The 16,713-nt window shown below is 43.6% G+C and overlaps 1 long non-coding RNA gene across 1 annotated transcript; it reads left to right on the top strand.

The window, feature by feature from the left end:
- Positions 1 to 3,554: 3,554 nt before the first annotated feature.
- On the top strand, positions 3,555 to 8,858 carry LOC310678187. Its single transcript, XR_014511681.1, has 3 exons — positions 3,555 to 3,604; positions 5,765 to 5,897; positions 8,635 to 8,858. It is a non-coding gene; the product is annotated as an uncharacterized lncRNA (long non-coding RNA).
- The last annotated feature ends 7,855 nt before the right edge of the window (positions 8,859 to 16,713 follow it).

The following is a 16,713-nucleotide window of genomic DNA, read 5'->3' as shown; positions in this document are numbered from 1 at the left end:
TGCGGGAGGCAGTGGAAGACAGAGGTGCCTGGCGTGCTCTGGTCCACGGGGTCACAAAGAGTCGGACACGACTAATCGACTAAACAACAATAACAAGTGATATAGTCCTTGCACAAAGATCTAACTATTTACGCAAGAAGATCAAGATGGATGAATCAGAGGGAAGGGATGGGGCAGGCCAAGCTGGAGGTAAGGGAAGTGGAAATATTTGCTATAAATAAGTGAAAGCCGAGGATAAGCTGAAATGAGGGAGTGGAAACAACTTAATAAATAGGGTGAGTGGCAGAGGAATGGGAGTCAGATGTTAGAGAGGGATGAGGGGCTATCAGTAAGCTGCCAAACAAGGGAGCAACTTGTGAAATGGGGAAGCCAAGGGGGGGGGGGCTATTCAAAGCTAAAGAGGTGGAGAGTTTTAAAGGTAAAAAGGGACCCCTGACCATTAGGTCCAGTCCTGACCGACTCTGGGGTTGCGGCGATCATCTCGCTTTATTGGCTGAGGGAGCCGGCGTACAGCTTCTGGGTCATGTGGCCAGCCTGACTAAGCCGCTTCTGGTGAACCAGAGCAGCACACGGAAATGCCGTTTACCTTCCCACCAGAGCGGTACCTATTTATCTACTTGCACTTTGACGTACTTTTGAACTGCTAGGTTGGCAGGAGCTGGGACCGAGCAATGGGAGCTCACCCCTATGCGGGGATTCGAACCGCCAACCTTCTGATTGGCAAGTCCTAAGCTCTGTGGTTTAACCCACAGCGCCACCCGCGTCCCTGGAGAGTTTTAAAAGCAATGGTTAAAAGCTAGATGTGGATGGATGCAGAACATGATAGGGAGCTACAGTAAAATCTTAGGATGAGGTGGAAGGCTGAGTATTTAAGATGAGTGCAGGTGGATAAGATCATCTAATCCAGCATCCTGTTATGCCAGTGGCCAGCTGGAGAACAGGATGTTGGACCTTTGGTCTGATCTAACAGGGCCCTTCTTAACCTCACTCCTCCTCCCATTCCTCTGCTGTGCTGCCTTCTATCCCTATTCAAAGACATTTTCAATTGACTGGGAAAGGACTAAGTGGTAGTAGTAGGGAAAGCCAACAAGAAGTAATAATCAGGATGATGTTTAATGCATATTAATCCCCTTGTATAGCTATATTTATATTGTGCTGTTAAATCTCCTTGAAGTTAATGGGGACTCTGCTCACTGGTTGGATCACCTCCAGATTAAGCAAGTTAAACAAGACTTAATTTAACATATATATTTTTAATGTTGAATGGTGCAAAATCAACTGTGTGATTAATCTGATGGGAAGTTGTAATGGCAAGAACAAAGACAGTGTAATCTATGTCAAGGGGAAGGTTGGTCACAACAGCGCAGGCAGGCAAAACCAACTGGAGCTCATCCACACAACTAGCCCAAACTGGTTTAATAGTCATTCCCTCTGCCAGGAAGTACTGGGAATTGTAGATCTTTGTGCAGCTGAGCCAAAAGTACTCCCTGTGTTTAGTGAACATTGTTAGAAAAATCAAGAAGATCCCCTCCCTTTATGGTTTCTTCTTCTGGCTGTTCCAGAATGATCGCCTCTTGGATGGAATTAACTTCATTTGCCTTTAGTGATGTAATAGCGTAGCTGAATCAGATTGGCAGCATAGTATAATGCTACCACTATATTAACTTTGTTAGGATCACCATATGTCTAAACCAGAAAACATTGCCTTCTCCTTGAATTATATTTACTTCATTATACAAGTATTTATAAATTGCCTTTGGCCCTAATTTGGAAGGTTGTATATATTTAGTGGGTAGAATGTGTTAAACCTGCCTTTTATATGGATCAATGTGGGGTTTTTTTAAAAAAAAAAAAAATTGATTGGGTTTTCATATTTGTACTACTGTACTTGGAAGTCACTTTTGATTACATTTTGTAAAGAAAAACTACTAATAAGTGCAATTAATAACAATTATAATAATCTCATTAACATATTTTGATGTGGAGCAATAAAATAATTAAAACATCATAAAACTGTGAAATACAGAGAAAATGACCGCCACTAAATCAAATCAAATTGAACTGAAATTACTCATTTATTTGTTTGTGTGTTTGTTTGTATATTTATTCCAATTATTTATAACTCTGCAGGGCAATTCAGAATCAATCTGCAATTAGCTTTTGTTTTTTCAACTATAACCAGTTTCTCAAGAAGCACTTTTCAGGAGTAAAACATATGCAATAGATCTAGACTGTGTGTGGACAACATAGGGAAAAAACCAAGCACACAGTCTCCATTGATTTTAAAATAAAATGTTGTGTGTACAGTCCCTGGTTGCTTTGCTCAGCTGTTCAGGGCACTGTCCAATGTCAGTCCCCTTGGCTATTAACTTGGACCTGCATTTCTGTAATAATATCATTCTTCCAAAAGAGTTAACCTAGGTCCTAGACCATCCTGCTAGGCCTTGGAATGGTCACAAGGCACTCATAAGAAGAATCACAAATCCCCATCTCAGCCATAATAGCTCTCAAGTTATGCTGGGTTTGAATTTGTACCAGTGATCTGCCAGCGTGAAGCTTTACATAGTATTCCCCAGCCTACCGCCAGAGAAATCCAGTTATCCATCACAGCTATTTTTATGGACAGGCAGAGGGGAACTTTGACAACCACTCACTGCTGTTATCAACAGGTGTATATGGTTATTAAAGAGACTTCAGATACAGCCAGGCTTAGCAGGGTGGGAATGGACGAGGCTTTGGAGATGAACTTCAGCAAGCATTGTGCCAGCATCAATTTGCACAGATAGAGCCATAGCTGGACTTTTAATGGTTGCTTAAATCCCCTCTTCCCATGTCGCTTGCTAAAAATAAACAGCTTAGCCATGAAACACCAGCAGAACAGTTGGAATAAATACTTAATTCTGCAATCCTAAGCATTCAGACTTGGGAATGTCCCATTAAACTCAGGGGGGCTTATTTCTGACTGAAGCAGACATAGATAGGATCACACAGTTAGTTCTCCTTAAATTTTTTGATGTGCAAATTACACAAGTACAGCACTATAAACAAAACCCCAAAGGAAGCTCAAAGGACTGTATAGTATTTTTAAAAATCATACAATGTCCCTTTCCCTTACTTATGAAGTTAGACAGACACACACCATATCATATCTATATTATTTCAGGAGGCCTTTGCACCTTGAATGTTTCTCAAATGTCCTCCATTTTGTAAATACATATATTTATATAAATAGGATTTTAAATTCTTGATTTTTTTAAAAAAAATTGAAACTTAAATAATGTTTTATTGTATATTTTATTCTCAGCAGCTTTGGGACTTACATAGCAAAAAGTGGGATATAAATTTTAAAATAAATATAAATAAAGAAACAAACAGTGTATTACAGTGACCTTATTTGCAGTGACAAGGATTTGCCGTGGCAGCTTGTGACACTTGAGTCAATTTTCTACCTCCTCAGTAGTATGATACATGTTAGATATTGCTGCTATTCTGTTTTTGTTTGTTTCATTGCAATTATGATTATTTTATTTCTTTGTTCTCCGTTATGATTCATTGGTGAAACAATAACCACCAATCAGCACAGGCAGGGCAACTTATGCAACAGGTATATTTTGTATACATAAAACATAATGTATACTGTATACATAATGCATGCTGTCTTGAGCTCCTATGAGGAAAGGCAACTTATAAGCAGATTCTTATTTTTATTGGGCAGCAAAGCAGCCTCTGGAGGCTGAGGATTTCAGTGGTGAAGCAGCTGGGGAGGGGCTACTTAACCCTTTCCCTTCCAGATACTTTTCTATTTAAAAATGTTCCTTCCGTAAGTTGCTTTTCCTTATTTGTGGTGTGGGGGCGGGGGGGGGGGGGAGATGTGGTGCATTCAGTTGTATCTTTTTCTTTGTGTGGTGATCAGCAGCTTTGAGGTGGGGTTTTGAGTTTTAAGACAACGTTTTGGAAGGGTTAAATAATCCTCCATAGGCTATTTTTATTGTTCTTTTTTTATTTAATGGTGCTGCATGGAACATCTATTTTGGCCCTAAGAAACATTGTAAACAACATCCTCTTCCTGTACCCCAAATCCGAAGATACAGTATAAATAATAATACGTAAATGATCTGCTGGAAGTGTAGCCATTATAAACCAATCAGTATGCTGTTTGGTTCTGAGCCAATCTAAAGAGCTCTGTACTCAAAACGAAACAATTGTGTTATTAGGGCAGGTCAATCACATTGGCATAAAGTTGTCAACAATCATGTTAGTTTTCCTTCCGTGATCGGAGTGACTGAATCCCAAGCCCTCATTCCAAAAGCGCACTCAATGGGTTTCGGAGTTCCACCGTCAGCTGATCTCTAGTTATATCATGGGCCTAAAGAATTATATTCAGCTTAACAATACAAAAGCAGAAGGGGGAAGGAAAAGATACGAGGATCTCTGTATAAACACCTTAATGCAGATGTGAACTTGCAACCTTCACATGTTTGTCATGTACAAGAGTTTCAAGTCTGCCCAAATCTGGTCAGAACCAGGGCCAGCTCAAGAGCCAGGAAGCCAATAAGCTGGTACATGCTCTGATGCCCACCTTTTATCCCACTTTTCCTCCCATTTGGAGATCACAAGTGGCTGACAAACTCAGGAATGATGATGATGATGCATCAGAGGGAGAAAAGGGAAGCTGGTCTATTCCTCCCACTTTGCTGAGACCAGCTGCTCATGGTTTTTCTCCTTCATCTGTCAGCCAACAGCATCGATTCCATCAGGCTACCGGAGCTCTTTGCATCCCAGCTGGCCACTGTAAAAACTGATGCTGAAGTTTGCTCTCAACCCGCCCCCCCCCCAGCTGAATCTCTTTAACCTTTTGTAATTTTCAAATGAAGGACTTTATACAATTTTAATAAATAAAATAAATAATAAACCTGAGGACAGGGACTGCCTTTTTTATTGATCAGTAAGTTGTTCTGGGACACTTTTTGCCAAAGAGTGGAGTTCTTAAAATGCTTTAAATAACAAACTGAGCATTGAAACCATGCTGAGCAGAGCAACCCAAAGCAGGATTTACTCAGAGGTTAGTCCCCTTGTGTTCAATGGACAAACATGTTTGCAGCCATGTAGGATATTTCTAAGCATGCTAAATGGAACTTACCCCCAGGTAAGTGTGCATGGGATTATTAAAATGTTATAATAATACTTACCATTGGGACAATACTTTCAGATATTTAAAGTGCTTCACGTGCATTATTCATTGTAATCTTCATAAGAACCCTGTAAAGCAGTATTTGCCAACGTGATGCTCTCTGGATGTTTTGGACTTCAACTCCCATCAGCCGCCACCAGCATGGCTAATTATAAGAGACGGTTCAAACTGTAGTCCAAAACTTCTAGAGTTGGAGAAATAAGTCAATGCTACTATCACCTTGTACTGCAATCTATGAAGTGCTAAGCCTATTTGTGAGCAGTATGCTTTTGTACAGTAATAACAGGTAGGAGACACCAAGTACAACTCAGGAGGTTGAATTTTGCATCATCCATGAACCATAGGCAAGTTGCTCTCTCTCTCTCTGCCTCAGGCCTATCTGCAGTATAGAAGATAATAAACACTGTCATCTTACAGGGTTGTTGTAAGGATTGCAACTAAATAATGGATGTGAAGTGCTCTGAACACTTGAAAGCAACACATCTGTATTAAGTAATACAATTATTAGCTCCCCATGATATGTACTTCCATTTCCTGGTTGGTTGGTTGGTTTGTTTGTTTTTTGTACCTAAGAAACTGTTCACAAGGCGGATGGATATTAGAGAGAAGAGGGATGGCATCTGCATTGTTCCAGCAAGTCTCTCCACCCCCCAGATGCATACAATAGACAAGGTGGAGAAGAAGGGGAACGCACATCCCATTGAAAGTAAGCTGGACGTGCCTTTGAATTTGGGTGCGGTCCCTCCTCACATACTTTGAAGTGGAATCTTATTCAGATATACATCTTGAATGTACCCATCCCAGTGATAACATAACTACAGGGGACCAGAAATGGATCGAGACTCTTTTACACTGCTGGGATGACACACACTATACAATGACACAGAAAGGGGTGTTCTGTACAAAGGAGGGACCTTGCTTGTGGCATGCTCTCCCTTTGGAAACACACCTGGTTGCTGACACTTCTGTCATTTCAGCAGCATGTAAAGACCCACCTGCTGCTCAGGCATCTAGAGTATTTTAGAGTATGACCGAGAGTGAGTAGGCCACCTTGCACCTTTAAGCAGCATTTTTCATTTCAATGAATTCTTTCAAGGTGCCCTTACATTGATTTATACTTTTGATTGTTTTCAGCTGATTTCATTTATTCAGTGTATTTTTAATGTGTGTGCTGCACCTTGATCTGAGATCTATTATGATGATGAAGGGTGGGCTAAAAAATATCCTTAAAAAGTAAATAAGACTCAAAAATTGTCCTGCAGGGGTCCCTGGCCACTAACTAACCAGCTAGCATGGTGTAGTGGTTAAGAGCGGTAGTCTTGTAATCTGGTGAACTGGGTTCGCGTCTCCGCTCCTCCACATGCAGCTGCTGGGTGACCTTGGGCTAGTCACACTTCTCTGAAGTCTCTCAGCCCCACTCACCTCACAGAGTGTTTGTTGTGGGGGAGGAAGGGAAAGGAGATTGTTAGCAGCTTTGAGATTCCTTAGGGTAGTGATAAAGTGGGATATCAAATCCAAACTCCTCCTCCTCCATGGCTAGACAAAGCAAGTACACCTGTCCTTGCCTGAGCAAGTGGTGATGGAGGTCTTTGTTTGCCCAGTATATCAGGGTTATGAATAGCCAAGAATGCTAATTCAAAATGCAGTGTATCCATTTCTTTAGTATGTTGAGACTCTAGGCTTTCCATAAAAATGCCCCAAACAATAAAAATCCACATGAAAAAAGTGACCAATAGAAACCCATTTCAAAGTGCACCAGAAACTGAACTTCACTAAAGTGCCTCGCATGAGAACATGCACACACAGTGCTGGATTTACGTATAAGCTAAACAAGATATAGCTTAGGGCCCCACTCTCTTGGGGGCCCTCAAGAAAGCTGGACATACATTTCCAAAATATAAGATAAAAAACAAATAAAATAAAACCTACATACAGCAACAGTGTTTTGTGTTGTGTAGGCTCCTATGATGTAAGTAATGATGCAAGCCTCCTGTGATGCAAGCCTGCTCCCTAAAATATCATTGGTTTGCTCATTTCTATATACAGGGTGCCTACATTCTGCATGGACTGTTATGTGCAATTGGCTTTAAAAGGTAAAGGGACCCCTGACCATTAGGTCCAGTCGTGGCCGACTCTGGGGTTACGGCGCTCATCTTGCTTTATTGGCCGAGGGAGCCGGCATACAGCTTCTGGGTCATATGGCCAACATGACTAAGCCGCTTCTGGCAAACCAGAGCAGTGCACGGAAACGCTGTTTACCTTCCCGCCAGAGCGGTACCTATTTATCTACTTGCACTTTGACGTGCTTCCGAACTGCTAGGTTGGCAGGAGCAGGGACCGAGCAAAGGAAGATTACCCCTTTGCGGGGATTCAAACTGCCGACCTTCTGATCGGCAAGTCCTAGGCTATGTGGTTTAACCTGCAGCGCCACCCGCGTCCCTTTGTATACAAGCACCCTGTACATATTCTATATACAGGGTGCCTACGTTCTGCATGGACTGTTATGAGCAATTGGCTTTAGGTACCTATAATTAGGTCCATAAATTACCATATAGCATATATTCAACACCAAAAAACAGCAACCAATTGTTGTTGACAAAGGACAGCTGGGCATATAAAGCACGCCATTACCTTCATTTCCCCATTACCAATATCGAGGGAGAAAGTATGAGAGGACTAGCCTGAACCACCCTCCCACCCAAGGGAAACTAAGCTTTGAAGCAGGCTGCCTATTGGATGCTTCCTTGTCACTGGGTTGCACTTTTTTGAGGGAGGTGAAGTGTATATTTATCCACCTTTCTAGGGATCAGCCTCCCATTACACAACAAGGCAGAGCGGGGGGGGGGGGGAGCCAGATTCCCCACCAGTAGCCTCCGGGAGTGCAATTAAACCCTTGGGGGAGGGAGGGAGGGACCCCCTTGAAGCAGTCATCCGCTCCTTCCTCCCTAACCCCCGAGTGCTTCAGCTCTCCCAAACCACAAGGACTTTGGATGATGGAGCTGGCGCCAGCAGGTTCCCTAAAGAGTTCAGAAGTCAAGAACTTGAGGCAGGTAGGGCGGGTGCGGCGGGGGAAACCCGATCGCCTACAGACAAGGCGCTGCAGGAAGGAAGGGAAGGGGAAGATCCTGCTGGCCAGAAGAGGGGGGATCAGGGCCCTTTCTCTTGGGAGGGGAAGGGACAACAGGATATAGCCTCTGAGAGGCGCGGGGAGGGAGGGAGCTGCGTGTCAGCCTGTCTGGTTTGGCACGAGGAGGTCGCGTTTTCGCATTGCTTCAAATAGAAACCAGTGACACTTTTCTGAAGTAGATGTTCAGTAGGTTCAGATTTGAATGCTGGAATGGGGCCCTGGCAGGGCTCTTCTTCTGTTATTATGTCAGATACGTAGGGTTGCCATATTTCAAAGACCAAAAAAGAGGACACATTTGACGACTTTTAGCTTTTAGCTATGGATCGCTTTGACGACCCCACCCATGAAAAGGAGGACGTGTCCTGGAAAAAAGAGTCCTGACTAGTTTGAGGAGTTCCTAAGGATTAGCTCCAAGTACAGAGGCATTCAGATGCTCGGTTTTCATTAATGAGAAAGCCCTCGAAGGTCTCTCTCATTCTCACACACATGTTTGCTGACAATCTCGGGATAAACAGGGCTTGTGGCCTTGCGTGTGGATGACTGAGTGTGTGCCAGCGAGTAGAAATTAAATGGCTGTAAATGAATGAGAAATACAGATTTCTGTGCAAACAATAAAAAGAACTTCTCACTGTGTGAGAAGCAGATAAGGCTTGGTTTGGGCCAGGCTTCACCCTCAAATTCTCGCAGCTTTTGAAAGCACCTGCCTTTCAGCATATACACCTGGCGCGTAAGAATTCAGCAGTGGACGCTTTTGCATTTGAGGTGTGCGCGGGTGCGCGTGCTCACGCGTGTACATTTTCCCGTGTATTCCAACGGCTGTTGTTTTATTCCATTTCCTACTTTGAAAAACACAGCTGGCCCAAATGGAAAACGTTCAAATGGCAAAGCAAAACGGGAGTGGAGGGTGGGAGTAGGGGGAAGAAAATAAAATTATTTTTAGATCCACTCTGTTTTCTTACTCGTCGCCAGTGGAGAAATCTAGCCCTAGGGTGACTTGGAGTGGGAAAGGTCAGCAAGGAGCGGCTGCGGTTGTGGGGACGCTTCTTATAAATTGGAAGTGACACGGAACGAAAACGTCCTCGCAAATATTTATTTGGCACTTGGGAAGCCTGGGCTGGGGTTTCCTCGGGATACTTGAGAGCGCTCAGAGGAGAGCTCCGGCTCCGCGCGAGAGGCGAGGCCACGTTTCCCAAGTGAGAGGCAGGGGAGGGTGTGTGCCTGAACAGATGCTCTTTTCCCAATAATATCGTCTCTCCATCACTTAGCATCGGGAAAGCAAAGAGACCATCTGGTGAAGGCCTGTTATTCTATATAGCCTGGGGGACAAAATTTGGGGGTCCCGCAAGCAACTGGGAATCGAAGCACTATTACAAACTGAAGAGTTTGGTTTATTTATTTATTTCCCTTTTAAAAAAAAAACCTGTACAGATCTACCAGGATAAATAATTTGAATTTCCAGTATTTTCTAGTCCTTCCCAAATGGACTGCAAACAGCTACATGGTCACACCATAATGGGTCGTGGGCCTTTTTTGAACATATTTGGAATTCCCTTTCAGCTTAAAAATAAAAATACAATTTTCTGCCTAGGCGGTTGAGTCAAAGTAAAGATCTGACTAACTGTAAATTTTTGATTTTCTCCGCTTCTGCTATGACTAATCAGAGCTGTCAGTTAATTTAAAATTGTTAGTCACTGCATTAAAGTTGCTTTAAATCGGTGCACTTAATACACCGAGAATATTTTGATAAAGAATAAGATGTGAAGTGTAAAAACACACCCACCCCAAAGGATAAACAATTATAAAGACTTTGTTTAAATGAAGAGACGGGTGGTGTTCGTTCTCTAAGATGCGCTCAGTAGGCTTTTGCGAAGCACGACTGGTACTTATTAAAATCTGATTTAGAGTTCACACTCTATAAGATCAACGTGTGACTCGATTACCCTAATGATTAATCGATTAATTCCATCAGACCCATTAACAACTCTGCAGTTGCAGTTTTTTAAAAAACAACTGTGCTTATCAATGTAATAGCAACACATCTCATCAACCAGCGAAGAATTCGACCTGCCCTTTAAAGTCCATTGCCTACCACCTTTTAAACTCCTTTGATTCCTACGAATTAAGTTCAAAGGGACCTAACTTCCAAGGATGTTGCTTCAGAATCTGGATCATACATTAACTTTGGCTATTTCTGTAACTGAACTACTAAACAGATCCATAAATGCAAATTCGAACCGTATATATAAAATCCAGCCATATATATTTTTCATTTTTTTCTTTCTCCAACAGAAACACAAACGTTCCCTTTCCCACACTTGCCGATTGCGTCTCAGGATCTTCCAGCAAATAGATAATCTTCATAATAATTGGAGGCTGACAGCGCGATATAAACGTGACTCTTGGAACTAATTGTTGTTTCCGCTACCTGCTGTTAAGGGAGGAGGTGGGAGGAAGAGCAATGGCTTTGCGTGTTCTGGCATTCTGCAGGCACTCGGAATTAATTCCTGTCTGCTGAGCTTCCCCAAACAAACCTCGCTCCAAGACGCGGCTCTGCCGTTAAGTTTGCGCGCCTGCGTAAGCGCGTTTCTGCGCGCCTATTTCTACCTCGACGCGCGCGCCCCACCCCAAGAATTGCGTTTTGTGCCTGCGTGATAATGGCTCCCGGCTCTAAATAATCCCCCTGACCTGGTAGGCTAGCATTTCTTTTTAATTATTTACCTGTTAGTGAAAGTGCTACCGCTCCCCTCCCCATTATTATTTTTTTGCGTGCTAATGGTCCCTGCTCCTTTGGGCTGACAAGCCTTCTAAATCTGGCCAGCAGATCATTTCATTAAAGTTTAATGTCCGTCAATTGCCCGACATAAAAAATATAGACTCGGATCCCATCTAAAATATTAATACTTTAATGCTTGCTGTTAAATAAGCCAGGCCCCCGAGCGCCCCAAATCAATTCGCCATAATGCACTCCTCATTTGGCCACCGGCTCGGAGACATTTTTCTTGCGCTGTTATTAACTTCTGTCAATTGCTCACCCAATTAGTGCTCGCGAGAGGAGGAGGAGGAGAAGGCTTTGGAAAGAGAAAGCCTCTCTCGGTTCCTTTGAAAGCCAACACCGAAAGCGAGGAATGCTGTGAACTCTCCGGGCCGCAGGACTGGAACAGGCAAGGAGGCACTGGCAGCAATCTAAGGATGGATGGATGATGGATGGATAGGAGAGCCAGGAAAAGACTAGCTCCTGGATAGAGGTGCTGACTTTTGTTTTGTTCCAATCCCATGTCTTCATTAAAACACCCTAACAGTGCAATCCTGTCTGTTGAGTCCAAAGAGGTTTCCTCGCTTGGGAGCAGCTATAGGACTGGACCTTAAGTCCTTATCTACAGCTGCTGCAGAATGAGAATGGTAGGGAGAGTCTAAGCGCAGGCGATTTGGGAACGGGGTGTGTGCTGTGATAAGCGAGCAAGCTAGCCCTCCTCCTACTGTTTTTCATTCAGGGGGTTGTTTAAGAAGTGTGACTCCCCGACCCCCCCATGCTAAAATGGCACAGTGCGTTTTGGCACAGCAGGGCTCTGCCATCTCACCACCTCATGCTGCTAGATGTGTAGACCCGGAGGAAGCGAGGTGTAAAGAGAGCCGGTATCATCCTTGTCAAAAGCTTAGCCTGATCCTAAATACTGCTCTGAAGTAAATCACACTAAGTTCGACGTTGCTGCTTCCGAAGCCATTTCGCGCACTGGCCAGGTGAACAGATTCCACTATGTTCAGTAAGTACCTTTAGAATGGCAGCCTCTAACTTCAGTCTGGATCCCTCCCCTCCTTTGCCGGGTCGACTCCTTGTGGGGCCTTGGACATACCTTTACTTTTGTCGGGTTGCTGTAAATCCCTTGGCAAATTTGTAAGAGCTGCGGGAATGACACACTGCGGGAGCAGGAAATATTAGCGGAATATTTGCCCTTGAAAATGAATTGCGGAGAATTTAGGCTGGTCTGCGAGTTTATAGACCGGAAAGATGAACAACAACTCACTTTCGAGAAGCTCAGAGATAATTGCCACAAAGCTTTGTATCCAAAATTAAGAAACAAATACACAAACAAACAAACCCCTCTGACTTAAATAAAGATGGTGATGGATTGTGAGACACTGGAGCAAAACAATAACAATAACAACAACAAAGTTGAAATGTTCTGAAAATATTAACGAATTGGAAGCACGGTTGTGGAACGACACGTGATGTGGTGGGTGACAAAAAACGCTTTTTATATGCCAGTCGATTATGCGATGGGTTGCTGGGATCTCCGTCTGCCACTTACTCTCTCGTTCTTCATCCTGAGAATATAAACCTCTCTCTCTCTCTCTCTCTCTCTCTCTCTCACTCACACACACACACACACACACACACACACAAACACACACAAACACACACAAAAAACCAATCTCACCAACTGCGATCAGATGCGCTCTGATTTGGTATCGTGGAGTTAAACCTTTCCTTTTTAGCTATTTTATCTTCCCAGGCATATATGCCTGTTGACACGCCAATTTAGCAGACGGAACAGTCCGTTTCATTCAGCTTAAAAACAATAATTTCAAACAGAAATACTTTAGCTCCTTGAAGCTGCCACAGAGTCTGGTCAATTTCAAACAGCCAAACGGACTCTAGAAGAAGACGGAGTGGGGGTGGAGTGGAGCAAAGGAAACGCCACGTGTTGATTTACAGAGTTGAAGTTTCCGCCGATACCCACCCCCCCCCCACAACCTCCATAGTGAACACATATTTTAAATAAAGTGTAAGCAAATCTGAACAAATGGACAATTGACTCGAGTTCATCTTAAAGGGTTGCTTTCTAAGCCCATGAAAACTGCTTGGCTGTGTTTTATATTATACAGAAGTTTATCCAGGCTCTTAATTTCGAAAAAGAAAGAGCTGCTAACTTGCTTCATTGTTCCGAAATGGATAATAGCTGTACTTATCCAATAATGAGGAACACTTTCAAAGCACATTCTCAATAAAAAGTTTGCATTTTTGTCACCATGGTTTTGGTTTAAAATTATGCTGATTTATGACTTTCACGGCTTACATCTAATAAAATGATTGTGCTGAGGTCTATGTTTAATGGTTTGAGCGAAATAGGGGGGAAATGGTTGCATGTGTAAGGCTACAGCCCTTATGCACTTTCCTGAAAACAAACCCCTGTTTAAACACAATTGGATGTACGTCGGGTGACGAATATGGTTTGGTCCCAAATTAATTTCAGTTCAAGTATAACTGAATCAAATTGAGTAGTAAGGGAATCCCTTGAGTCCAGATAAAAACCTGCTCTCTCCGTCTGCTCTCATTGGAGAGATGGGAGGGGAAGCGAGGAAGCTCCACTTGAGAACTGGAGGCAAACCAGACAGAGTTGACCAAGTTAACAGCAGGACAAAGAACGGGACCTGCATTCTTTGAGAATGTTTTCAAACGGGTTGTGCTGCCTTGCGTAGTTGTAGCGATGTGGATGTGTGCGGAAATAATAATGGCAGTAGCAAAAGCAAATGTTGTAGTGGTGTCGTCGCATAAACATCGCTGGGTGGCATTCAGCTTCCTTGAATAATAAGAAAGCGAGAAGAGCCCTGCAGGATCAGACCAAAGACTGATCTAGTCCAGCATCCTGTTCTCACAGTGGCCAACCTGATCCTTATTCTGGGATGGCCGCAAGCAGGACCTGAGGGCAACAGAACTCTCCTCTATGTGCCTTTCAAATATTTGGGTTTCAAATTGTGTCGACGTGACATTGACTTCCCTGAAACTTAAATCACCCTGAAACCAATAAAATAAATTTAATTCGAGATGATTATAAGGTTAGTGTCTTTGTTCTCTGACTCTCAGTCAATGAGGTTTTGGTTCAAGTCCCACCCACCCCTTATTTTGTTTGTTTTAGATTGTAAGCCCCTCGGGGCAAGGGACCTGCCTAACCTGTTTTTCTAAAGCGCCATGTCCATAGATGGCGCTATATTAAGAATAACAACATTAGCCTGATCCTGCTTGGGAAGAACTGGCCCGTCCATCGGTAGCCGCAGCTATTAGTAAACATACTGGCTTATAAATTTAGAAAATATGCAAACTATTTCCTCTGTGAAAGTAATTCTAAACTGATGTGAAAGGGGAGAGCTGCAATCTGAGGCAAGAAGAAGGGAAACAAGGGGGAACGGAGATGATTCTAGGTCCTGGGAAATGGGGCTCCCAATTTCACTCAGCTCTGAAGGGACCCAGCAAAGCACAGAAACAGGTGTAGTGGAATCATCTGGAATCAGAAAAAACCCTCTAAGCAAGTTCCCCCCTTCGCCAGTGTAGGAAAATGTGGCATTTCTTACATGTATCCTATTCAGCGTGAATAAATCCGTGCTGGTTTTGAAAATGTCTGGGAAACTCCCCTCCCTTCTAAAACAATATTTCCTGGACACAATTCCTCGAAAGGATGGTCAGTGTGGTTTAGTGGTTAGAGTGCTGGGCGGGGCCACGGGAGCTCAAATTCCCAGGTAGCCAAGAGTAACCTTGGGCCCAGCACTACCTCTCAGCCTAACCTACCTTCTAGGGTTATTGTTGTGAAGACAAAAACAGAGAGAAAGAAGACCATGTGTGCCCACCTTGAGCTGCTTGGGGGAAAGGTGGGGTGTATACGTAATTAGTGAATTAAGTCCTGCGTTTTCTGACCAGACCTGGAAGCAAGCGCCCTTGCCCTCAGTGAGACAGCGCCTGAATCAATGTGGATAAAATTGAGGTTCACACGCAAGAGACTTTTCGTTAGTTCTGAAATCGTCAGTGCTGCTCAAAACAATCTTCCGTAGAAATATTGGGGGTTTGGGGGGGGGCTTTTTTATAGGAGCGTTCAAAAGTGCCATTCTCAACCGTTTCCTGTGGTTTTCGTTAGCAGCAGCAGCGGAACTAGCAACAAGCTTTCCATCATAGCTGCGTAGACGCGATCCTGAACTTTAACGAGTCTCCTTCTTTGCTAGGGGTTGCGATTGTATCTGTAAAGGCGTTTTAAAAATGAAATGATAGCTCCAGTCCTCTACACACTTGAACTCAATGGGACTTAATTGTGCGTAGACGTGCATAGGGCTGCTCCATAAACTTCTTAAAAGTTTGTGTTGTTGGCACATTACTTTTAGAGGACGCAAACTGCTTGGTGGAAGGGGGGAGTGAACTCCGGGGGGGGGGGGGACATCTAGAATCCAGAGGAATGATAATTGTCACGTCATTACCTTACCGGTTTTCAGAAGCTCAATACTAGAGCTACTTTTTGAGTCATTATTGTACAGTGGAGAACGCTGGAAGATTTGGGTTGGGGTTGAAGTCTTGCCTCTATATGCACCTTGCCCCTTGGAGGGAATGGGAAAGTGCAGCACATAACATAGTATTCAACTAAATTTTACCCATTGAAATTAATGAGCACGACTCATTATTTCAGTGGGTCTATTTAATGGACTTGCCACCCCATGACTATAACCTCTGCGTTTTAGCGGATTCGACTTTCTTGTTCTGAGAGCTTCGTGGTCCAACCTGAGAAAACGCTACGGGGGTTACCCTGCCTTTCCTACCAAAGCTCCAGGTACCCCAACTCCTTCACAAGCCTATCTTATTAAGAAGATTGTCGTATTAATAGACTGGGAGGCGGGGGGAGGGGATGCTTCGGTTTAGGCCCAGGTAGGACAACCTCGGGAACTGAAGTAGCTCTTGCAGAATTATGAGGGCACAATGGAAGGATGGGTGGTTGAGGGCATTCCTTGAAGCTGCGGTTCCATGAGGCTGGTAGAAGCCGGAGTGGTTTTGTCTGGGAACCCTAAGACGGAGTTCAGCTGGCTCGGAATCCATTTGTTCGACACACGGACGATCTGGACTCCTTAGATTTTCTGCGCCTGCCTGTCCACGTGGACAGACCAAATCTTGCACTGGAAACTGAGTCAGCAGCCAGAGCAGATCAGGCCACACTCTGAAATACGTTATGCGGGTATAAGTCTTGTTGAAGCACCTTACTTCTGAATTTTGAAAATCAGCTTCTAAAAAATTGCCCTGGGACTGTTGAGCTGAAGGGAAGGACATCCTGCCAGGTCGCTGGTGCTCACTCTTCACCAGCTTCATGAGAGTTAGAATCCAACAGCACCTGGAGAGCCACATGCTCCCTATCCCTGGCTTAAAGTGGGTGGGGAGTGTATGTCACTTGTGCATATCAGATGATACTTCAGAGATTATATAATTTTAGAAGTTGGTACCTGAGTTCCCCTCCCCTCCCCGTTGTCCATTGCATTTCGGTGTGAAGATCTGATGAACTCCAATATGTTCATTTTTCTTCTTCCATCTGATCATGAACAACAACAAAAAAAAGTATATAAAAAGCAGTAGCTGGGCTCTCAGTTTTGT

Source organism: Podarcis tiliguerta (assembly GCF_965153285.1).
Source record: "Podarcis tiliguerta genome assembly, chromosome: 5".
In the NCBI taxonomy this organism is placed as follows: domain Eukaryota; kingdom Metazoa; phylum Chordata; class Lepidosauria; order Squamata; family Lacertidae; genus Podarcis; species Podarcis tiliguerta.
This window is presented reverse-complemented; position numbering and strand designations above follow the sequence as displayed.